Source organism: Vulpes lagopus, chromosome 10 (genome assembly GCF_018345385.1).
Source record: "Vulpes lagopus strain Blue_001 chromosome 10, ASM1834538v1, whole genome shotgun sequence".
Lineage (NCBI taxonomy): Eukaryota > Metazoa > Chordata > Mammalia > Carnivora > Canidae > Vulpes > Vulpes lagopus.
In genome coordinates, this window is record NC_054833.1 from 68,545,613 (window position 1) to 68,555,374 (window position 9,762).

The 9,762-nt window shown below is 43.8% G+C and overlaps 1 pseudogene; it reads left to right on the forward strand.

The window, feature by feature from the left end:
* Positions 1–7,163: 7,163 nt before the first annotated feature.
* LOC121500399 lies at positions 7,164–9,127 on the forward strand (annotated as a pseudogene).
* Positions 9,128–9,762: the final 635 nt, after the last annotated feature.

The window sequence follows — 9,762 nt, forward strand, 5'->3', positions numbered from 1 at the left end:
CTATATGGTTAATTAATCTCCAACAAAGGGAAAATGAATATCCAATAGGAAAAACACACTCTTCAACAAATGATGTTGGGAAAACTGGACAGCAACATGCAAAGGAATCAAACTGGACCACTTTCTTACACCATACACAAAAATAAAGTGAACATGGATTAAAGACCTAAATGTAAGACCTGAAACCATAAAAATTCTAGAAGTGAATACAGGCAGGAACTTCTTTGACATCAGCTGTAGAAACTTCTTTCAAGATATGTCTTCTGAGGCAAGGGAAATAAAAGCAAAAATAAATTATTGGTACTACCCCCAAAATAAAAAGCTCTGCACAGCAAGGAAACAATCAACAAAACTAAAAGACAACCTACTGAATGGGAGAAGATATTTGCAAATGACATACCCAATAAAGGGCTACAAAATATGTAAAGAACTGGTACAACTCGGGACTGCTGGGTGGCACACTTGTTTGGGCATCTGGCTCTCAGTTTCTGCCCAGGTTGTGATCTTGGGTCATGGGACTGGGCCCCAAAGATGGGCTCCGAGCTCAGTGAGGAGTCTGCTAGGGCTTCTCACTCTCTTTCCTTCTATTCCCCCCCCCCCCACCAAATAAATCAATCTTTAAAAAACAACAATAACAACAAAAAACAACTGATGCAACTCAACACCCAAACAAATAATCTAATTAAAAAATGGGCAGAGGACATGAACAGATATTTCTCCCAAGAAGACATCCAGAAAGCCAACAGACACATGAAAAGATGCTCATCATCATTTATCATCAGAGAAATGCAAATCAAAACTCCAACAAGATATCACCATACTTATCAGAATGGCTAAAATCAACAACACAAGAAACAACAGGTGTTGGCAAGGATGCAGAGAAAAAGTAAACCTGTGCCCTGTTGGTTGGAATACAAACTGGTGCAGTCATAGTAGAAAACAGTATGGAGGTTCCTCAAAAAATTAAAAATAGAACTGCCTTACAATCCAGCAATCACACTGCTGGATATTTACCCAAAGAATATAAGAACACTAATTCAAAAGGGATACAGGCACCCAGATGTCTATAGCAGCATTATTTATAATAGCCAAGATATGGAAGCAACCCAGGTGTCCATCGATTGATGAATGGATAAAGAAGATAAACAATGAATACTATTCAGCCATTATAAAGACTGAAATCTTGCCATTTGCAACGACCTGGGTGGAGCTAGAGAGTATAATGCTAAACAAAGTAAGCCAGCAGAGAAAGACAAATACTATATGATTTCACTCATGTGGAATTTAAAAAACAAAACAGATAAGCAAAGGGGAAAAAGTGAGTGAGAGAGAGATGGGGCAGGAAGAGGCAAAGTAAGAAATAGACATAATAATAGAGAACAAAAAAAAAATAGAGAACAATCAGGGCTACTGGGTGGCTCAGTGGTTGAGCATCTGCCTTTGGCTTGAGTGGAGTAGTGATCCTGGGGTCCTGGGACTGAGTCCCCCATTGGGCTCCTTGCAGGGAGCCTGCTTCTCCCTCCTCCTGTGTCTCTGCCTCTCTGTATGTTTCTCATAAATAAATAAACAAATAAAATCTTAAAAAAAAATAGAGAACAATCTAATGGTTACCAGAGGGGGTGGGGTGGGGGATGTGCTAAATAGATGATAAGGATTAAGGAGTTCACTTGTCATGATGAACACAGGGTGATATATGGTCCTGTTGAATTACTATATTGTACACCTGAAACTAATGAAACATTTTATGTTAACTAACCGAAATAAAAAAAAAAGAATTATATGCACCCTAGAATGGAAATAGAGTATGGGTGCAAGGAATTAAAGGGACCAATTAACCTTTTGGAACTTTAAAAGTAGAAGTGGAAAGAAAGGATAGTAGATCCTCCAGAAGACAGCTAGGAAAGCTTTTGACTGACCTAAGCTCTCTATACAATGTGAAGCTTGTTGGGATGAGCTTGCACTGTTAACATATAAAGGTCATTCTGCTTTGCAGGATCTCTTATGATGTTGGCATGTACTAGCATCAAAAGAAGCTTGAACTGGATTCTGGCAATGGAGATCATATTCCTATCTCTGCCACTAGTGTGCTATGTGACCTTGGGCAAGTTACAGCTCCTTTCTGGCCTTCATTGACTCATCAGTAACAGGAAGGGGTTGACAAAATTGTCTCAGACAAATCATCTTAAATTCTGTCCATCTTCCAAACAAACAGCCAAACAAATCAATTCTACAGGTCACTATGGGTAGAAACTTAGGCCTGATAAAGTGATGGAAGAAGGATGGTAAATCTGGGAATCTAAGGTGCATTGGAGCCAGTAACTCAGATCACTATATTGTAGGAAATAAAGAACTGTTGGAAAGCAGATTACAAGGTAGTAGGGTATATTTTGTCTGGATTCTTTCTTCTCACCCTTTCACCCACATGCTCAGTACACTCCAGCTGCTATGGAGGGTTGTTACTGTCCTTCTGATGGAAATAGAAGTCCTTTTTTGGTCCCCATGTTTCCCACTTGCCCAATGTACACAGTGAATGGAAGTTCAGGCTCTGGAATCAAACAGATAAAGATTTCAATCCTAGTTCTGCCAATAACTAGCTGAGTATCTTTGGCCAAGCACCTACATCTCTCTGAGCATCAATTTCCTCTTCTGAACAATGGAGAATAAAAATTGTGTCAAACGAGGATAGGCTAGGTTAAGCTGTGGCAATAATCAACCCCCAAATCTCAGTGGCCTAACGAAAGTTTATTTCTCACTATTGTGGTAGGCAGCCTCTAAAATGGCTCCCAGCAAGCCTCCTGGGAGTCATTCTTTTGAAAAATCCCTGCTTGTGGGTATGGGCTGGACCTAGGTTACAAAAAACTAGGATTTCAGTATTTTTTCTTCTCTCTCTCTCTCTCTCTCTCTCTCTCAATCCATTTGGCATGGTATCAGTGGCCTTATGGAGAGGCCCCAATGGCAAGGAACTGAGGGAGATCTCTAGCCGATAATCAGCAAGTGCTGAGGTCCTGAAGCCTATGAGTAGGTCCTGAATGCTTCCAAAAACCACATGAATGAGCTTGGAAGCCAACTGTCTCCCTGTCAAGCCTTCAGAGGAGACCACAGCCCTGTACAACATCTTGATTACAGTCTTGTGGAAAGACTTGAGGTAGAGCTACCCAGTTCTGCTGCGACAAAATTCCTGATCCATGGAAATTGTGAGGTAATAAACAGTCAATTGTTACATAGCTGCATGTCCAAGAGGAGTGCTTGGCCCACTCAAGTCAGGGACTCATGCTGATGGAGGCTCCATCTCAATTACCTCTTCCATGATTACCCTGCCAGAGGAGGAATTGCACAATGGCTCTTAACCCCACCCCAAGAGCAAAACATGCCACTTTTACTTGTGTTTCATTGGCCAATGAAGTCACATAGTCACACCTAACTTCAAAAGGGAATGGAAGGAAATAAATGCAATATTTATGAATAGTCCCTATGCTTCCCACAATAAAATCTGCCTTGAAGGATTTTTGTGGGAGCCGTTAAAGTGCTGTATCCAGATGCTTGCAGCTACATATCAGAGAAAACACTGTGGGAACTTAAACAAAAGTTGCAACAATCAAGGGAACTTTATGGCTCATACTTTTTGGCAAAACGTCTAGAGGCAGGATTATTGCAAGTAAGACTAGATTCAGTGATTCAAAGATGCATATGACTGATTTCTTTGACTCTCTTCTCCATGTTTTGAGATGTCAGCTTTATCCTAAACCTTGCGCCCCTCGGCGTTCCATAGTGATTGCCAGAAGCTATAAGCTTCCCTGATCAACGCAGCAGGAAGAGTGGTAGTATGAGTCCTGAGCTTTCCACTAATTGGCTCAGCCTATGTCATATGCCCAACGTGTCTAGAAGGAATAGTGATGGCATTCCCTGGGTCACTTGCTCAGATCTCCAAGTCAGTTTCCCCAGAACCACATGGATCTCCAAATAGAAGTGGAGTGTATGGATAATGCCTACACAAGTGCCCAACATTGTTTTTTCTCAATATTATCTACTATTCCTTTCCCTTTTTTTCATTATTATTTTTCTACTATTCCTTTAAGTCACTTCACTTGGTAAAACTATTTCAGCGAGGGGCAGATAGCTGGCTCAGTTGGTGGAATGTGCAATTCTTGATCTTGAAGTTGTGGGTTCAAGTTCCCTGTTGGGTATAGGGATTACTTAAAAAAAATAAAATCTTGGGCACCTAGGTGGCTCAGTGGTAGAATGTTTGCCTTTGGCTCAGGGCATGATCCTGGGGTCCTGATATTGAGTCCCACATCGAGTTCCCCATAGGGAGCCTGCTTCTCCCTCTGCCCATGTCTCTGCTTCTCTTTCTCTCTGCGTCTCATGAATAAATAAAATCTTTTTAAAAAATAAAAAATAAAAAAGCTATTTCAGGGGCACCAGGATGGCTCAATCGGTAAAGTGTCTGCCTTCGGCTCAGGTCATAATTTCAGGTTCCTGGGATCAAGCCCCCCACATCAGATTCTCTGTTCAGTGGGAGTCTGCTTCTCCCTCCCCCTCTGCCCCTGCTCCTGCTCTCTCTCTCAAATTAATAAATAAAAAAATTAATAAACACAATCTCTTTCTTAAAAAGCTATTTCAGTGATGAATTTGCAAATATCTACTGGATCTGAAAATGCTTTGCAAACTGAAAAAGCTGTACACATCTAAGAGATTATTTCTATTGTTATAGACAAGCAGTACTCAACTGAGACACATTAGGATCCTCCTCATTCACCATATTTTAGCCACACTGGCATTTTTTTCTTTTCCAGAAGCATGCCAAGTTTGTTTGGGTCTTAAGGTCTTTTTATACCATGTTTGCTCCTCTTCCTCTTGAATTCTATTCCTCTGGATCCTTTTTAACTGGCTCCTCTCATCCTTCAGACCTCAGAAATACTTCCTGACCTTCCTGTACCCAATCATCATGTGACTTCCTTTGTAACATGTATTAACTATCTGAAATTATTTTGTTCATTTGCTTGCTTTATTGTCTTGCTCCTCAAAGGAAAACTGAGTAGGCAAGGACTTTCTGTCTTGTTCTCAGACACATCCCCAGTATCTGGCACAGGACTTGACACATATTGGCCACAAAGTAGATGTGTATTCAAAGAGAGAAAGAACAAATGATTAAATGTAGCATCTCCACCAACTGCTGTGCCATTGTTTGTTGTAAGATGTGTCTCAAGTAATTCTCAGATTTTACACATGACTAGCAAAAAAAGACACAAATTAGAATATATTCAATGTTATCCATGTAAGCTTATCTCTTTCAGTCACTTCATCCTGGAGAGGAAGAGAGAAGGGTAAAATGAGTCTTAGCTGTTTTGAAATGAGTGTAATTTGTCTCATGGCTCCTCTGTGCCAATTCAGCATGCATCAGAATTACCTGCTTATTTATCTCAGATTACAGAGCTCGACCTCAGAGTTGGTGATGCAGTAAATCTAGAGTGGGGATTCAAGAATTTGCACTTCTAAGAACTTTCCAGATAGTGCTGATGCTACTGGTTGTAGAACTGCTTGGGAGACAGCTGTCACAATTTAAATAGGCAACACATTTTATTTTATTTTTTATTTATGAGAGAGAGAGAGAAGCAGGTTCCATGCAGGGAGCCCAACAAGGGACGATCCTGGGTCTCCGGGATCACGCCCTGAGCTGAAGGCTGCGCTAAACCGTTGAGCCACCGGGGCTGCCCAAGGCAACACATTTTAAAGCAGGATTAGTACCTGTGGCTATTTTGAATTACTGTAATGCTTTACTCCTCCACAACATTTTTAGCTTTCACTAAAATCCGAGTACATCCTTAGAAGTGTATCCTTTAAGTCAAAATATCTGTGTGTTGCAAAAGATCAAAGATTCAGGACCAAATGCTGCCATAGAACATTCAGGGGCATTTCCATCTTGGAGTACAAGTGTTAAAGTCAATCGTCTAAATATGTCCCAAATTCACCAATTTATTTCAATCCATACTTTTAAGATACAATCATGTAGACTACTACAATGTCTTCCTAAATGGTTCTCTAAGGTCATCCATGTGAAGCCAGGCAACCTTTACTAAATGCAAATCCAATGATGCTACTTGCTTATATAAAAATTCTCATTAGTTTCCCAGTCTTTTCAAGGAAAAGTCCAGTATCTTCTTTTTTTAATATTTTATTTATTTATTCATTAAAGACACCAAGAGAGAGGCAGAGACACAGGCAGAGGGAGAAGCAGGCTCCTTGAAGGGAGCCGGATGTGGGACTCAATCCCAGGACCCGGGGATTACGCCTTGAGCCAAAGGCAGACACTCAACCACTGGGCCACCCAGGTGTCCCAAAAGTCCAGTATCTTTAACACAGCTGACTTGATGTGGTCTCTGTCTACCTTGTAGCCCCACCTCATACCACTCCCCTCCAACCATCACCAGCTCCTTTCCTTTCCTCAATGTCAGATAGCAAATTCCCTCCCTCCACAGGGTCTTACCACATGCTGTTCTCTCAGGAAAATTTCTTCCCCCTTACCTTACTAACCTCTACTGCTTCTTCAGAGCTCAGCTTGTCTCATTTCTTCAAGAAAGCCTTTCCTATTGTTCCCAGGCTAGATCAGTTTCTTCTGTTGCATGATCCTACAGAACTTTGTTCCATTCCTTCACAGCACTGCCCCTTTTTTCAGGGTCTTTATTTTATTATTTTCAGGGAAGAAGGATCACAATTGTTCTTACCAGTGTATTCCTAGCACCTAACACAGCACGTTGTAAATGCTAAATAAATATATTGGATGTAATTTAAAATGTATGCTTATTTGCTCAACCCCTACTATGCACCAAGTCCTATGGTAAGCCCTTAGAAGATTCAGAGATAAGACAAATGCTTGAATTTAAGGAAGTCCATGCCAGTTAAGAGCAATGGATATGGTATGGACTTTGGAGACAATTTTCTGCAACAGAGTGGAAGTGTCTATATGAGAGAAGTGTCTATATGAAAGTGCTTTGGTTGTCAATTGGAGGAAGGACATATCAATTCCTATGTACTGTTCTAAGTGTTTTATGTGGCTGAGGTCATTGTATCTTACAGATGGGGAAAACAGGAAGAGGACTTATCAAAAGTCACATAGCAAGCGAGAGGGAGACGGACATTGAGGGAATGAGAGGGAAGGAGAGAAAATGGCGTCCACGAATTACAGTACCTACAGCCAAGCTGCAGCCCAGCAGGGCTACAGGGCATACACCGCCCAACCAACTCAAGGATATGCACAGACCACCCAGGCATATGGGCAGCAGAGTTATGGAACCTGTGGACAGCCCACTGATGTCAGCTATACCCAGGCTCAGACCACTGCGACCTATGGGCAGACTGCCTATGCAACTTCTTATGGACAGCCTCCCGCTGGTTATACTACTCCAACTACCCCCCAGGCATACAGTCAGCCTGTCCAGGGGTACGGGACTGGTGCTTATGATACCACCACTGCTACGGTCACTACCACCCAGGCCTCCTATGCAGCTCAGTCTGCATATGGCACTCAGTCTGCTTACCCAGCCTATGGGCAGCAGCCAGCAGCCACCACACCTGCAAGACCACAGGATGGTAACAAACCCGCTGAGACTAGTCAACCTCAATCTAGCACAGGGGTTTACAATCAGCCCAGTCTAGGATATGGACAGAGTAACTACAGTTATCCCCAGGTACCTGGGAGCTAGCTACCCCATGCAGCCAGTCACAGCACCACCATCCCATCCTCCTACCAGCTACTCCTCTACACTGCCGACTAATTATGATCAGAGCAGTTACTCTCAGCAGAACACCTATGGGCAGCCGAGCAGCTATGGACAGCAGAGTAGCTATGGTCAACAAAGCAGCTATGGGCAGCAGCCACCCACTAATTATCCCTCCCAAAATGGATCCTACAGCCAGGCTCCAAGTCAATATAGCCAACAGAGCAGCAGCTACGGGCAGCAGAGTTCATTCCAACAGGACCACCCCAGTAGCATGGGTGTTTATGGGCGGGAGTCTGGAGGATTTTCTGGACCAGGAGAGAACCAGAGCATGAGTGGCCCTGATAACCAGGGCAGGGGAAATGGGGGATTTGATCTGGAGGCATGAGCAGAGGTGGGGGGGGAGGAGGAGGTGGTGGAATGGGCAGCACTGGAGAGCGAGGTGGCATCAATAAGCCTGGTGGACCCATGGATGAAGGACCAGATCTTGATCCAGGCCCACCTGTAGATCCAGATGAAGACTCTGACAACAGTGCAATTTATGTGCAAGGCTTAAATGACAATGTGACTCTAGATGATCTGGCTGACTTCTTTACGCAGTGTGGAGTTGTTAAGATGAACAAGCGAGCCGGACAACCCATGATCCATATCTACTTGGACAAGGAAACAGGAAAGCCCAAAGGTGATGCTACAGTATCCTATGAACACCCACCAACTGCCAAGGCTGCTGTGGAGTGGTTTGATGGGAAAGATTTTCAAGGAAGCAAACTTAAGGTTTCTCTTGCTCGGAAGAAACCTCCGATGAACAGCATGCGGGGTGGTATGCCTCCCCGTGAGGGCAGAGGGATGCCACCGCCCCTCCGTGGAGGTCCAGGGGGCCCCATGGGTCGCATGGGAGGCCGTGGAGGAGACAGAGGTGGCTTTCCCCCAAGAGGACCCCAGGGTTCCCGAGGGAACCCATCCGGAGGAGGAAATGTCCAGCACCGAGCTGGGGACTGGCAGTGCCCCAATCCGGGGTGTGGAAACCAGAACTTCGCCTGGAGAACATAATGCAACCAGTGTAAGGCCCCGAAGCCTGAAGCCTTCCTTCCACCACCCTTCCCGCCCCCGGGCGGTGACCGTGGCAGAGGCAGCCCTGGTGGCATGCGGGGAGGAAGAGGTGGCCTCATGGACCACGGTGGTCCCCGTGGGATGTTCAGAGGTGGCTGCGGTGGAGACAGAGGGGGCTTCCGTGGTGGCCCCCGAGGTGGCTTTGGCGGAGGAAGACGAGGCGGTCCTGGTGGGCCCGCTGAACCTTTGATGGAACAGATGGGAGGAAGAAGAGGCGGGCGTGGAGGACCTGGAAAAATGGATAAAGGCGAAAAATGGATAAAGGCGAGCACCGTCAGGAGCGCAGAGACCGGCCCTACTAGATGCAGAGACCCCGCAGAGCTGCACTGACTACCAGATTTATTTTTTAAACCAGAAAATGTTTTAAATTTATAATTCCATATTTATAATGTTGGCCATAACATTATGATTATTCCTTGTCTGTACTTTAGTATTTTTCACCATTTGTGAAGAAACATTAAAACAAGTTAAATGGTAGTGTGCTGAGTTTTTTTTCCTTCTTTTAAAGATGGTTGTTTAAAGACTAAACAATGGGAACCCCTTGTGAGCATGCTCAGTATCACTGTGGAGAACCAAGAGGTCCTCTAACTGTAACAATGTTCATGGTTGTGATTTTTTTTAATAAAATTCCAAATGTTTATTAAAAAAAAGAAAGAAAGAAAGTCACACAGCTCCTAAGTAGTAGGGAAGGGATTTGAATCCAGGCTACCTGCCTGGCTCGTCTTCGTGACAGGTAAAAGCCTCATGGAAGAGGCGGCAATTAAGCCAGGCTTGAAGGATCTGGCCAGGTGGAAAACAGGACTGCCATTCCAAGCAAAATCCGGGAAATATGCGCCTAATTACAAGTTTCGTTTCTTCCTTTGCCCGGAGCCCCATTAAATAGCAGGAGGAATTTCATAAGTGCACCGAATAAAGAGAAAAGGAAAAGAAATCGAAC